This window comes from Prosopis cineraria, unplaced genomic scaffold, assembly GCF_029017545.1.
Source record: "Prosopis cineraria cultivar Desert tree isolate PC_DT_omini unplaced genomic scaffold, ASM2901754v1 PC1, whole genome shotgun sequence".
NCBI classification, from domain to species: domain Eukaryota; kingdom Viridiplantae; phylum Streptophyta; class Magnoliopsida; order Fabales; family Fabaceae; genus Prosopis; species Prosopis cineraria.
In genome coordinates, this window is record NW_026555332.1 from 17,039,371 (window position 1) to 17,051,415 (window position 12,045).

At 29.4% G+C, this 12,045-nt stretch overlaps 1 long non-coding RNA gene across 1 annotated transcript; it reads right to left on the bottom strand.

Moving 5' to 3' along the window:
* Positions 1-5,205: 5,205 nt before the first annotated feature.
* LOC129308093 (uncharacterized) lies at positions 5,206-6,010 on the bottom strand. Its single transcript, XR_008592543.1, has 2 exons — positions 5,768-6,010; positions 5,206-5,502 (listed from the first exon to the last, which is right to left on the bottom strand). It is a non-coding gene; the product is annotated as an uncharacterized LOC129308093 (long non-coding RNA).
* Between the last annotated feature and the right edge of the window lie 6,035 nt (positions 6,011-12,045).

The following is a 12,045-nucleotide window of genomic DNA, read 5'->3' on the forward strand; positions in this document are numbered from 1 at the left end:
CAGGCCATACCAAAGAGTCAGCCACAGTTTCACAATATCCAGCAACACCGGTGCCAACTGTAGAATACAAATACCGTGCCTCTCTTGAGACATATATGATGGCTACGAGGATGGCTCATCAAGTTGTGATTGGGGATATCATTAGTTTTGATGATGGCTGTATGGAAGACCGGGCTTGTTTGAAGTTGTTCGGGATGAAATTTTAAATGAAATTCTCAAGCACGAAATGGCTAGTACTAGTCTGATGAGCTTCTACATGAGGTATTTCTTTGATAATGCTCAGTTAATTACTTAAATTATATATATGTATGTGTGCACGTGTGTGTATTAACCTAGTTATTTTTTTACTTAAGCCACCTTTATACCTCATTTGTGATTCCTGGTGGCCTTGAGTCGAGATTGAAGCTGATTAATCCCCACGATGTCTCTGCCTATAATGGAATTACAAAGGAAGCTCTTGAAGATCAAGCAAGGCAGCTTTCAAATCAATTTAAGGATAGGGGAGCAAGCAATGATACTTTATTTCTTGCTCCTTACTGTCAAGGGTAAGCCACTTTCTAGTTACTTTTGGTACAAGTAAATATTTTTTATATTTACTTATTTGATAACACTTGTTATTTCTTATTAAGGGGCACTGGATGCTTATTGTGGTTAACCCTATTGCTTCAAAAATTTGGTATCTTGATCCTCTTAATGGAAAACCAAGCAATAGGCCAGATATGGTAGAATTTTTTAATAAGTAAGTTGAATTTTTATTAATTATTATTTTAATATCCATATATATTGAATTTCTAACATTTATTCTTTATTTCCTTCTTAGAGCTGTGGTCTTGTATCGAACTACGACCAACAAGACCTTGTCCCTTGGCTTAAGGGTATTGGACTCTTGTGAGACATGGGTCACAGTTAAGGTAAACCTAATGGATTGAGTTTTTAATTAACAAATCGTGGCCTTTTAACTATTATTTTATTGATATGTAATTTTTTTGCACAGTGTCCACTCCAGCCAGATCAAAGCAATGACTGTGGCTATTGCTTGATGAGATTCTTGAAGGACATTATCACCCATGCCCCTACCACATTACCTAACAAGGTATATATTAAATATAATGATACTTAAATTATAAATTTTAATAACTTTTGTTAGATAGCTATTAACTTGAATTTATTATAACTCTTTGCATACAGTACTTTGAGGATGCCTACTGTATTCAGTATGCAGCTGCACATATAGAGAAAACCCTTGAAGAGGTAGCTCAGGCTGTGTTTAACATGTGGATAGCAGCAATGGTTAGGCCCAATTAGTTTTGGTGTACACATTTATTTTTTTAGCCAATTTTATGCTAAGGCCAATTAATTTTGAAATTTAAACTTGTAAAGTAGGTAAAGTTATAGATTTTTTTATGGCATCGGGTTTAGAGTATAGGTAGATATAAGATAAATTAAAGATATTTAGATTGTAATTTCAATATAAATAATGATTCAATTATTTTTTATTGTTGGCTGGCTGGTATATATATTTGATTGCTTTGTATTTATAGGGGAAGCAGTCCCCAGCTTTTAAAAAAACACATCATAAATACTTGACGGTTATTTAGAAAGAAACGTCAAGTATAAGTTTACTTGACGATTACTTCAAAATAACCGTCAAGTGTGTACGAATACTTGATGGTTATTATGAAATAACCGTCAAGTACTTGGCACACAGAATTTGCGAAAGCATATTTGATGCTTGTTACAAAATAACCGTCAAATATTACTAAATACTTGACGGTTATTTAAAATAACCGTCAAGTATATTGTTGCAGTATATGCAAATGTTTAAGTGATTATTTGACGGTTATTTTGAAATAACCGTCAAGTAATCTCTAAAATATTTGACGGTTTTTAACCATCAAATAAATATGTGATGCTTTATTACTTGACGGTTAAAAACCGTCAAATAATTTTTAAAATAATCGTCAAGTAAGGGGGCATTTTGTAGTAGTGGGGGGTTAACTTGTAAAACTCTTCCCCTTGCTGCTGTCGGAAGAGGACTGTGCTAGTTAGGATCTTCCTCTCAGTTCATTCTTCTTCCTTGTTCCTCTCCTATTGTGCATTCTTGTCAATTTCATTGCTCATCTTCTTTCTCTTCCTTGTTCGAGCAATATCATCTCTTTCTTCTAGATTCTATCATTATTGTTTAGATGTAAGGATCTTTAATTTTGTTTCTTTCTCATTGATTACATGCATATGTGTGTTTTAGTGGTTGAAGTTATAATAGGTATCTCATTGCTGAATCTGTGAGTGTGAGTGAGAAGTGATTATTATAAAATTGCTCCTTTTCTGTTTAATATGCCATGTGAATGAATGGTGGAAGATAAAAAAGCTAGAATTTTAATCCATTGCAAAAGATGAAGTAGTATGGGCTTAAAGGGTATTTAAAATTATATTGAATGATATGCAAATATTCTTTATTGTGAAATTTATGATATTCTTTTGGGAAAATTACAGTCAAGAACTATTGGAGGAATTTATTTACAAACAAGTATCAAATAATTCTGAAATTATGCTGCAGTACCAAGGAACCAAAATATAATTAATTTTTAATTTGAAAAGATAAAATTGCCCCTCAATTTAAAAAAAAATCTCCTTAGCCACTGGCAATCGAAGCTCCCATATTAGCGGCCGGGCCACCCTGCCGGATCAACCATCTAAGCTTTAGATCACCATCGGAGCTCCGACACCAATCACTGAACTAGGGAGGGAGAGAGGGAGATTATTTTTTTTTTAAGGTGGCTAAGGTGGGGTTTGAACCCACATTCTCTTGGCTACCAAAAAAATTATTAGCCACTAGGCTAACAAATCCTTTCAATTATTAAATACAAAGTTTTATATATATATATATATATATACTTAACTCTGTTTTCACTTTTCATGCTAACATTTATTAAAAGCTTCATGGTTACTTGATATTTTACAAACGGCTACTTGTTAAACTATTAATGAAATTTGTTAAAAAATTTAATATGCATTGATTTTTATAAATGTTTACTTGTTTTTATTTTCAGGAATGACATATTCCCATTAGCAATTTAACAAATAACCATTTGTAAAATAATAAGTCTCGTTACTTTAAAAATTTCTCTTAATAATTTGACAAGAAAAGTTTAGTAAAATAACAAGTTCATATAATCTTTTGACATGTAAAATTTTATTAATAAAAAAGTAAACATTTATAAAAACTATTCCATATTAAATTTCTTTGACAAGTCCTTATTGATAATTTAACAAGTAACTATTTGTAAAATAACAAGTTTCATTATTAGCTTTAAAAATTTCTCTTGATAACTTGATAAGAAAATTTTGGTAAAATAACAAGTTCCTATAAACTTTTGACATGTAAAATTTTAATAATAAAAACAAGTAAACATTTATAAAAATCACTTCATATTAAATTTCTTTGACAAGTTCTCATTGATAATTTAACAAGTGATCATTTGTAAAATGACAAGCCCTGTTACTAGCTTTAAAAATTTCTCTTGATAACTTGACAAGAAAATTTTGACAAAATAACAAGTTCCTACGAGCTGTTGATCCCTTGATACTATAGCATAATTTCAAAATTATTTAGTACTTGTCCATCAATAGATTTCTCCAGCAGTTCTTAGCTGTAATTTTCACTATTCTTTGTACTCAATAATGTTGGTTATTTTTGACATTTGTCAGGAATACAAGTTTAAGGATCTGATTGCATACCTTGGATGCTTGTACTTTCAGTATGCGAATTGTTTAGCACAATTATATTAAATAATTGTGTCACGATATGAAGTATAGGCACCGAGATTAACATGCAACATTTGACTTTTGACCTGTGAATGTGTGATAGACAGTTTGATTCACAGTTTTTTTTCATTTTTTTTAGTTCTCTATCATTTTCAAACATTTATAGATGTGAAATTTGGTTCTGTTGCTTACTTTCATAAAATCTCAATTTACTATCTTTGAATGAAAACTAAATCAAAATAAAAATATAACAAGTGCTGCCATCGATCTGCCTATATTTTATTTGCAAGGTCATTGCAGATATTGCTTTTGATCCTTACTAGTCTGTTTCTGAAATTTATAGGGAGAATCGAACTAAGTTGTAATAATTCTTATTACGGCAAATTAAATTACTAGTGCATTGTTTTATAATATTTTCGTTGTTTAGGAAGAGAAGCAGGAATACTATTGGTTCATAAATACACAGCTGAATTGAGCTAGTTGAAATTGAACTTGAGGAAGAAGCTTAATATGCTTCTAAAGGTCATAAGAATTATCATCAAGTATGCTTATACCTGGGGGAATATTTGAGATGCGGCTTGAAATATACTGCACTTCAGCATGAAGACAAAGTAATGCTTATACTTTGTAAAATTGTTAGAGCTTTCTGAAACCGTATAATGTCATTTTCAAGTTGTGTCTTTTGAGTTGGGATACTTCTAGGGCTTTTCATTTTCTAAAACAAAATGGACAACGCAAAAGAGGCAATAGAGTGCTTGTCAAATCAACCTTATAGTGTGATTTTGTGAAAATATTTAGCTAATGTACACCCTATGGCCAGAATTAGCAATAAAACAGCAAATCGGGAAGTTGTTGAAATTTTTGAATGTGATTTGTTATCTTTCATCTGTGACTTGAATGTTGAACAAGAAATAGTATTTAAATTTTAAGTTGTAAATTTTTTTAACTTTGTCAATTCTTGAACTTGTTAATGTTAACTCTGAATGTTTGGATTGTTAATTTATCTAGGTACATAGCATAAAATGGCTTTGAACAACCCAAAAAAGCCATTCCCAATTATAGGATGACGTGAGTTTATAAGAGAATTTTTAGAGATTAATAAAATCATTTACCTTAATGCATGCCAAAAACTTATATAGTTCATCAAGTCCTATCATCCACCTTTTAGCCATTTCTTGTTTTAGCATAAAAATAGTGAATAATACCTCTAACCAAAACTCAATAGAAAATTTTTAACTGAAACACTACTTAGGATGGACATATTTTAAAATTTATGTACTTCAAAAATTACTCTTTACTATTAGAGTGGAGAAACCTTCAACTTCTTTAGTTGAGAAATCTTCTCATATTTATCTTCAATTCCACCATTTTCAGTTTGTTTCTTTACTTTTTATTAAAAGCAAAATTATACTTTTGCTGTAAAAAAATTGCAAGAAGGACTTCTAAATCTGCAATAAAATATTAAATTTTTTTAAATCCAAAGTATAATATTATGTATTTTCAAGGTCCTTAGTACGCTCCCTTTTTAAAAAGGGTGCAATTTTACCTTATCTGCCACGTGCAGGCATTAAAAAAAAAAAAACAGAAACATCTCTTCTTCTCATCTTCTAGCTCTTCTTCTTCACTCTCCTCTACTCCATCTTCTGTCCTTACTCAAGCAATCGATGGACATTTTCTGGGCAAAAGTGCTTTGCAATAGAAAATTTGAAGTTGCTCTTAAGATAGAAAGCTGACAAACTGATTAACAGATAACGATTAACCAAGCCACACGACACAACCAGATATTAGCAAATTCAGAACTATCAACAATCCCTTGGATTCCAGCAACTATCACTGAGAAAATCTCAACGAAGCCACCAACCATTTATTGATATTGCGCAATTAAAATTGCAGGGAAACGATAAGCCTTTAAATTCATTCAATGATTTAGTTTCTCCTTAAGATTGACATCATCAAATGAAATTTTCCCTGCCTTATTTAAATATTCGAAATCAATGCATACCTCCCCTGAACGAATCAACGAATCAGCTATGCTTTAGTTGTTGGAGGAGAACCCATACAAACAACCCCTGAACAAATCAGCGAATTAGGGACCCGACACAGGACCCACCATCGGACCAGAATGGATCAACGACGCTAAGATGAGACTACGAATCAACGAGCTTCAGTGACCCGATCTTGAGAGAGCTAGCGCCGATGGTCACTCACAACGGTACTCACACTCGTGGTCCGGATCCTCTCATCATCCTTTTTCTCCTTTTCCTTTCTTCGTCCTCATTTCCAACCTTAAATACAAAATGTATGGTCCAAATTTATTTATGTTATGAAATAATTATCATATAAATAAAAATAAATTTAAACTGTTAAAATTTAATCTATATAGTTTACAGTTGTATATTGTTATTAAATTTTTTTATAGATTAAATTTTTATTTATTTCATGACAGTTATAAACTATGCAAATCAAATTTTAACAATTTAAAATTATTTATTTATTTTTTAATATAATATTATGATTATTGTTTTATAAAATAATTAAATTTGAGCAATCTATTTTTTAATCAAAGGTGGAGATGGGGATGAGGATAGAGCCAGTAGTTTGGCCAGGCCTGACTAGCCAGTCCAAACCCGTCTCAAAAAAGTTAGGGTTGGGCATAACTATATGGGTTGTTTTAAAAAAATAGGATACTCTAAGCTTGACTAGAATAAGTTTGATTATTGAAATTTATAGCTTTATATGTATATAGAGTTGGTATTTTTGGCTAAGCTTGATGGGCTAGCTCAAACTCAGCCAAAAAAAGTTAGGGCGGGACTTGACTATATAGATTTTTTTAACAGAATATGATATTTTAAATCCAATCTGAGTAAGCTCGGCTTGAATTGAGTCCGACCCAAATAAGTTTCAGCCCGCTTGAATTACCGGCTATAGATGAGGAGAAGAAAAGGAGAGAAAGGATGAAGAGAGGATATCCTTCCTTATTGTTGTATCTTAACCTTTCATGTTTAGATCTCCAGCTCGTGACTCACGTTTTTGCGTTCTCATGCTTTTGACATATCTTAGCTCCTTGAGGAAGGAAGAAGACATAGAAGAGGATGTTAGCGGTAGAGCTAGGAATATGAGTGTGCTTAGCCCTTAAGAGCCTGACTTTTATGAGCTCGGCCCTTAAGAGCCTGAACCCTAAAGCCTGATTTATCATTTTGAGTCCCATTTCTTAAACCCAATCCTTATGTAAAAGGCTTAGGGTTGGGTCTGTAAACCCTTTTTCAAAAAAATAAAAAAATTAAATATTATAAATTAATTAAAATATTTTAAAATTAAAAAACTTAAATCCTCATAATTTTTAAGAAATTAAACAACACACATTTAGAAGTCTAATAATAAAATTTAAATCTTGGTTAAAAAACAATTCATTTTTTATAAATACACAAACATAATAATTATAAAAAAATAAAAAATGTCATAAATTTTATACTATATATTGATATTTATTAAATTATATCAAACCAATTTTAGAATAAATTAAAATTCATAATAATATAATGCGTGTAGGATCAGGTGAGCAGGTCATTATCTTCAAACATGTGTTCCATCAAAAATAATAATAATAATAATATAATAGGCTTTGAAAGGCCGTCCGAATTCGAGCTTTTTTTTACAGCGCTTATTAGGGCTCAGCTCTCAAGGTTGATTACTTTAAAAAAAATTATTTTCAAAACTTAAACTCTTATTTAAATAAACCTTCAACCTCAACCCTCCAAACTCGGCCTTTATTTTCAACTTTAGTCAGCGGTGACCTTTGCAAGAACTTGAGTCTAATGATTAATTGTTTGTAGTTTGTTTTGCTACTATTTGTATATCTCAAATTTGCTGTTTCCATTTTTTTTTAAAAAAAAAAAAAAGAAGACGAGTGAGAAAGAAGAGGAGGTGTTTCTGATTTTTTTTAAATGCCCATGTGGCAAAAAAATAAAACAAACAATTAATTCTGACAAAAGGATAAAATTACACTTTTAAAAATTTTGAAGTGACCTTACTCTAATTAAAATATATTCAGTACTCCTTTCAAAAAAAATAAAAATATTTTTGTTCTTTAACTCTTAAATATTCAAAAATAAAATAATACAATAGCAATACGATATTAAAAAAAAAAAAGAGTTTCTATTGAAAGAGGAGAAAAGAAACGAAATAATATTTGAGGACTTTTCTTATAAAATAATAATTACAATTTAAGATACAGAATTTTAGAAATTTCAAGGAAGAACTAAAGTTTTTTGGTTTTTTTTTTTTGGAGCGGAACCGAAGTTTTTGGTTGGAATTAACTTTTTTTTTTTATTTGGTTGGAATTTAAGTCCTCGTGAGGACCAAAACCACCTTTATTTTTTTCAACTAGACTTTTCCCCCCCACATGATATGGTATTTTTAGGATCCTATATTTATTATATTTATTATGTTTATAGTGATGAATTATATTATACATATAAAATTAGTTAAATTCAATGATTTGATAATTTTTATGTATAAATAGTTTACATATTATGTACTTTAATACTATATTAATTGTGTAGTATCAATGTAAAAAATGAGACATATCAATTTGTTTCACTCATAACCAATGTTTTTTATCTTATTAATTAAGCTTTCTTCAAATTTGTTTTTCTTGATGATTTAATATTTCTTATTCAAAGGAAAAGTCATTTCAATTCTATTTGGCCAAAAGCATTCCAAATTTGTTGCACATAAAACTCTTTTACCTTTATTACATACTCCCTCTGTTATTTTTCTTTTTCCTTGGATGATAATTTTTTTTTTTTTGGTTCCTTGGTTCTGTATTCATACACTGATACACATACATTTGCACTTATGATTACGATAAAGTTCAGGTTTATATATGTTAAATTTTTAATTATCTTTATAAAATTCACTATATTAGACCGGATTTTCTAATTTATAGTGCTAATTTTTTTTATGTTTTGAATTAGATGGAATGAAGGGTTATGCAAAATGATGTTATCAAGGATTTGAAGCATTTCATGCAATGTATAGCATCATTCTAGAGGACAATAAATGAAAGTGTTTATAGATTAATACAAAGTGTTTTTCATTATAAGTAAAACTATAAATTTTAAGAAGCATTAATTTCATTTTTTTTAAATTTTCCTTATAAATGGATAGTGTCATTAAATAAGGAAAAATATATATATTAATTACAAGGACATTTTAGTCTAAAAATTTCAATTTCAGACATAATTGTTAAGAAAAATTAATCATTTAATCCTCATAATTTTGATTTAGTTGTAACTCAATCTTTAAACTTTAACTTATTATAACTCAATTCTTATACTTTTGACTCAATTATAACCCAGTTTCTAAATTTTGACTCTTGCAACTTAATTTTTATAATTTTTACCATTTAAAATATTGGTCTTTATATCATAAAAAATAAAATTATGTTAAAATTTAATACTAATATTTTAAGTTACTAAACCCTTGTAATTTTATTATAAATATTAAAAATTTAAAATAATTTTAATCTTTATAATTTTATTTATTAAAATATAGGAACCAATATTTTAAATAGTTAAAACTATATAGATTGAGTTATAAGAGTTAAAATTTAGAGACTGAGTTATAATCGAGAGTTTATCGTGGTTCAATTCTATCTACTTGAATCTACATCCAATCACCAAGGCATTCTTGAGATTTCTTACTAAATTTACTAAGATTAAACTAGGTTTTTAGTCGTCTCAGTATAAAGAGACTTTTTACTAGTCTAAAACTCTCTCCCTTACAAAGATAATTATAAAGTCCCTCAGGCTTGCGCAGTTCAAATTCATTTGTTTCAAGTAATGAAAACAAGGATGAATAGAGTAAGTTTAAAAATGAACTACTTTTGTTGAATATCTTTCTCTAAAAGGAAATTCGAAATCAATGAAGCTCACGAATAATGAAGATAATAGAAGAAATTTGTTAGAATTGAATGTGTGTAGTTGGCTTAATCACTTCTCTTATTTTTGCTTCATAAATGAGTTCTATTTATAGATAATTCTTGAAATAAATCTGTTAGAATCATAAATTTATTGTTGAAGACTTTATCTCTTTTTCTTCTAAGTTTCTCATTATTTAAGGTAATAAAATAGTGCTTTCTAGCAGGTTTATGCATTATTGGCATTTTAAGAAAAGTAATGGTTATGTAATTAAATACTTTGATAAAAGGTAAAAGTGAGTTATACTAGAAGAGCAAAAACGTATAGATAGGAAGAATAATTCAAACAATGAATAAGAGATTAATTTTATTCGTGGTTATGTTTAAGAGTATTTTAGAATGATAAAAAAGTGAACACATCACTTGAAATTTGAAAAAGACTCGTAGTTAGGCGAGTTTCAAGATGTTCTATTCAAGAATATAATGGTAGGAAATGGGATATACTAATATGAGTATAAATGTTTTAAGAATGACAGTGAAGAGCTTCATGCTGGTAGATGAGAGATGCATCAAAAGGATTAATCATAAAAAGACATTAATTGAAGAAGACTTCTACCAAAATGACAAAAGATATTTAGGCAGAAAATATATATTTGGGTAGGTCTTCAATATACTCATAGGAATATCAAGAACTTGGGAGGCTAAGAATGGATGAGGACATTTGGGTCGAACTTGTTCATTTGGGCAAGAATTAGATCTTTGAGTAGAAATCGGATATACCAGTAGGAAAGTTCATGTTCATTGGATATCAAGAACGGAGGAAGATATTTGGGCAAGAAGGCGCACATTTGGATAGGAAATGGTTATACCAATAAGAGTAAGTTCTAATGGCATGTTCAAGGACTATTTCAACACAAATATTTAATTTAATTTAATTCAAGTTAAAATCAATTCAAGGGCCAAGAAAAAATTTAAATAATTATCTCTAATGAGGGAAAAAATAGATCAACATTAAGGACAAGGAATAAGTTAAAGAATTAAGCATATAGACCTTATTTCTTTAAATTTGCCGATGAAAAAAACCTATAAAATAACAACTTCTTTATTTTGTAATCATTAAAATTAGGGTTTAATAGTTTAGCTATTCACAAGTCAAAGTCCTTACAACTTTAAGTATTCATAACTTAGTGATAGCAAGTTTTATTTTTACAACTACATGTTCACATTTTTACAATTTTAATCTCATATATTAACAATTAAATTTTCATTTTTTGATTAACTCTATATAAATCCAGAGAAATAGATGTAAAGAATTGGCTAGACTCGAATTTCACTCTGATTCAAAATAGCATGCTTCTTTGGGGGATAATTTTAAAGATACACATGAAAACATCCAATATGAACAAATAAATCACTTTGAGTTCACAACAAATAATCTACTCCAAAACATCCACTACCAACTTAGAGTGTAACAAACAAATCAGACTATATCAACAACCAAGTTACAACTATGGAGTCTAGAGAATAATCAACCATTATATATAAATATATATGTATATTTAATATAGTTGAACACCTGTATTAACATGAGAACTTTCACGTTTTCACAACACAACATTATAATTTTCATAACACAAAGTCTATTTGGGCACCTAAGCATATTCAAATAAAAAGAATTTACCACATGTAGAACTCAAATTACAGATTCAGCATGAATCAATGTATTTAACATGATATAGGGTTTCTTCAATCCATTTGAATTTTTTTTAAATTTTAGTTTCTTCAAACCAAACCCAGAAAGAGAATCACGAGAGGATGGGAATGATGTTTACCTTAAAGGAGTTTGTTAAATCCAATTATCTGAACTCTATTTTCTCCAAGTATGTACGCCTTTGATATATATAGAAGACACTAACAAATCTAAACTTACCAACATGGGGGCAAAATTTAAAACCATAAAAAATATGAGGGTAAAAACTAATTGTCACATTTTTTACAAAGAAAATTTTTAAAAATAAAATTGCAATTGCAATTGCAATTGGGGGCACCCCCTTACCCCCTATACATTTGTCATTGATAGAAGATTCCTATGATCGAATTTTCCAAACTCAACTCTTGCAATCCCATACATATAGTAAAAGCTCAAAGATATGGTGAACACACCACATCCTAAAGCTTTTAAAATGATGATTCCAACTGAAGGGAGAGAAGGAAGAGTAATAAAGAAGAAAGGAAGAGATCAAAAATTTAAGCGTGAACATTGGTAAATTTTGGGAGGGGCAAACGAGTCATTTCACTTGAAAACACAATTGCAGATGAAGCCTTTGGGCTTTCAAAATAATTTCAAATTCTATTAGCCT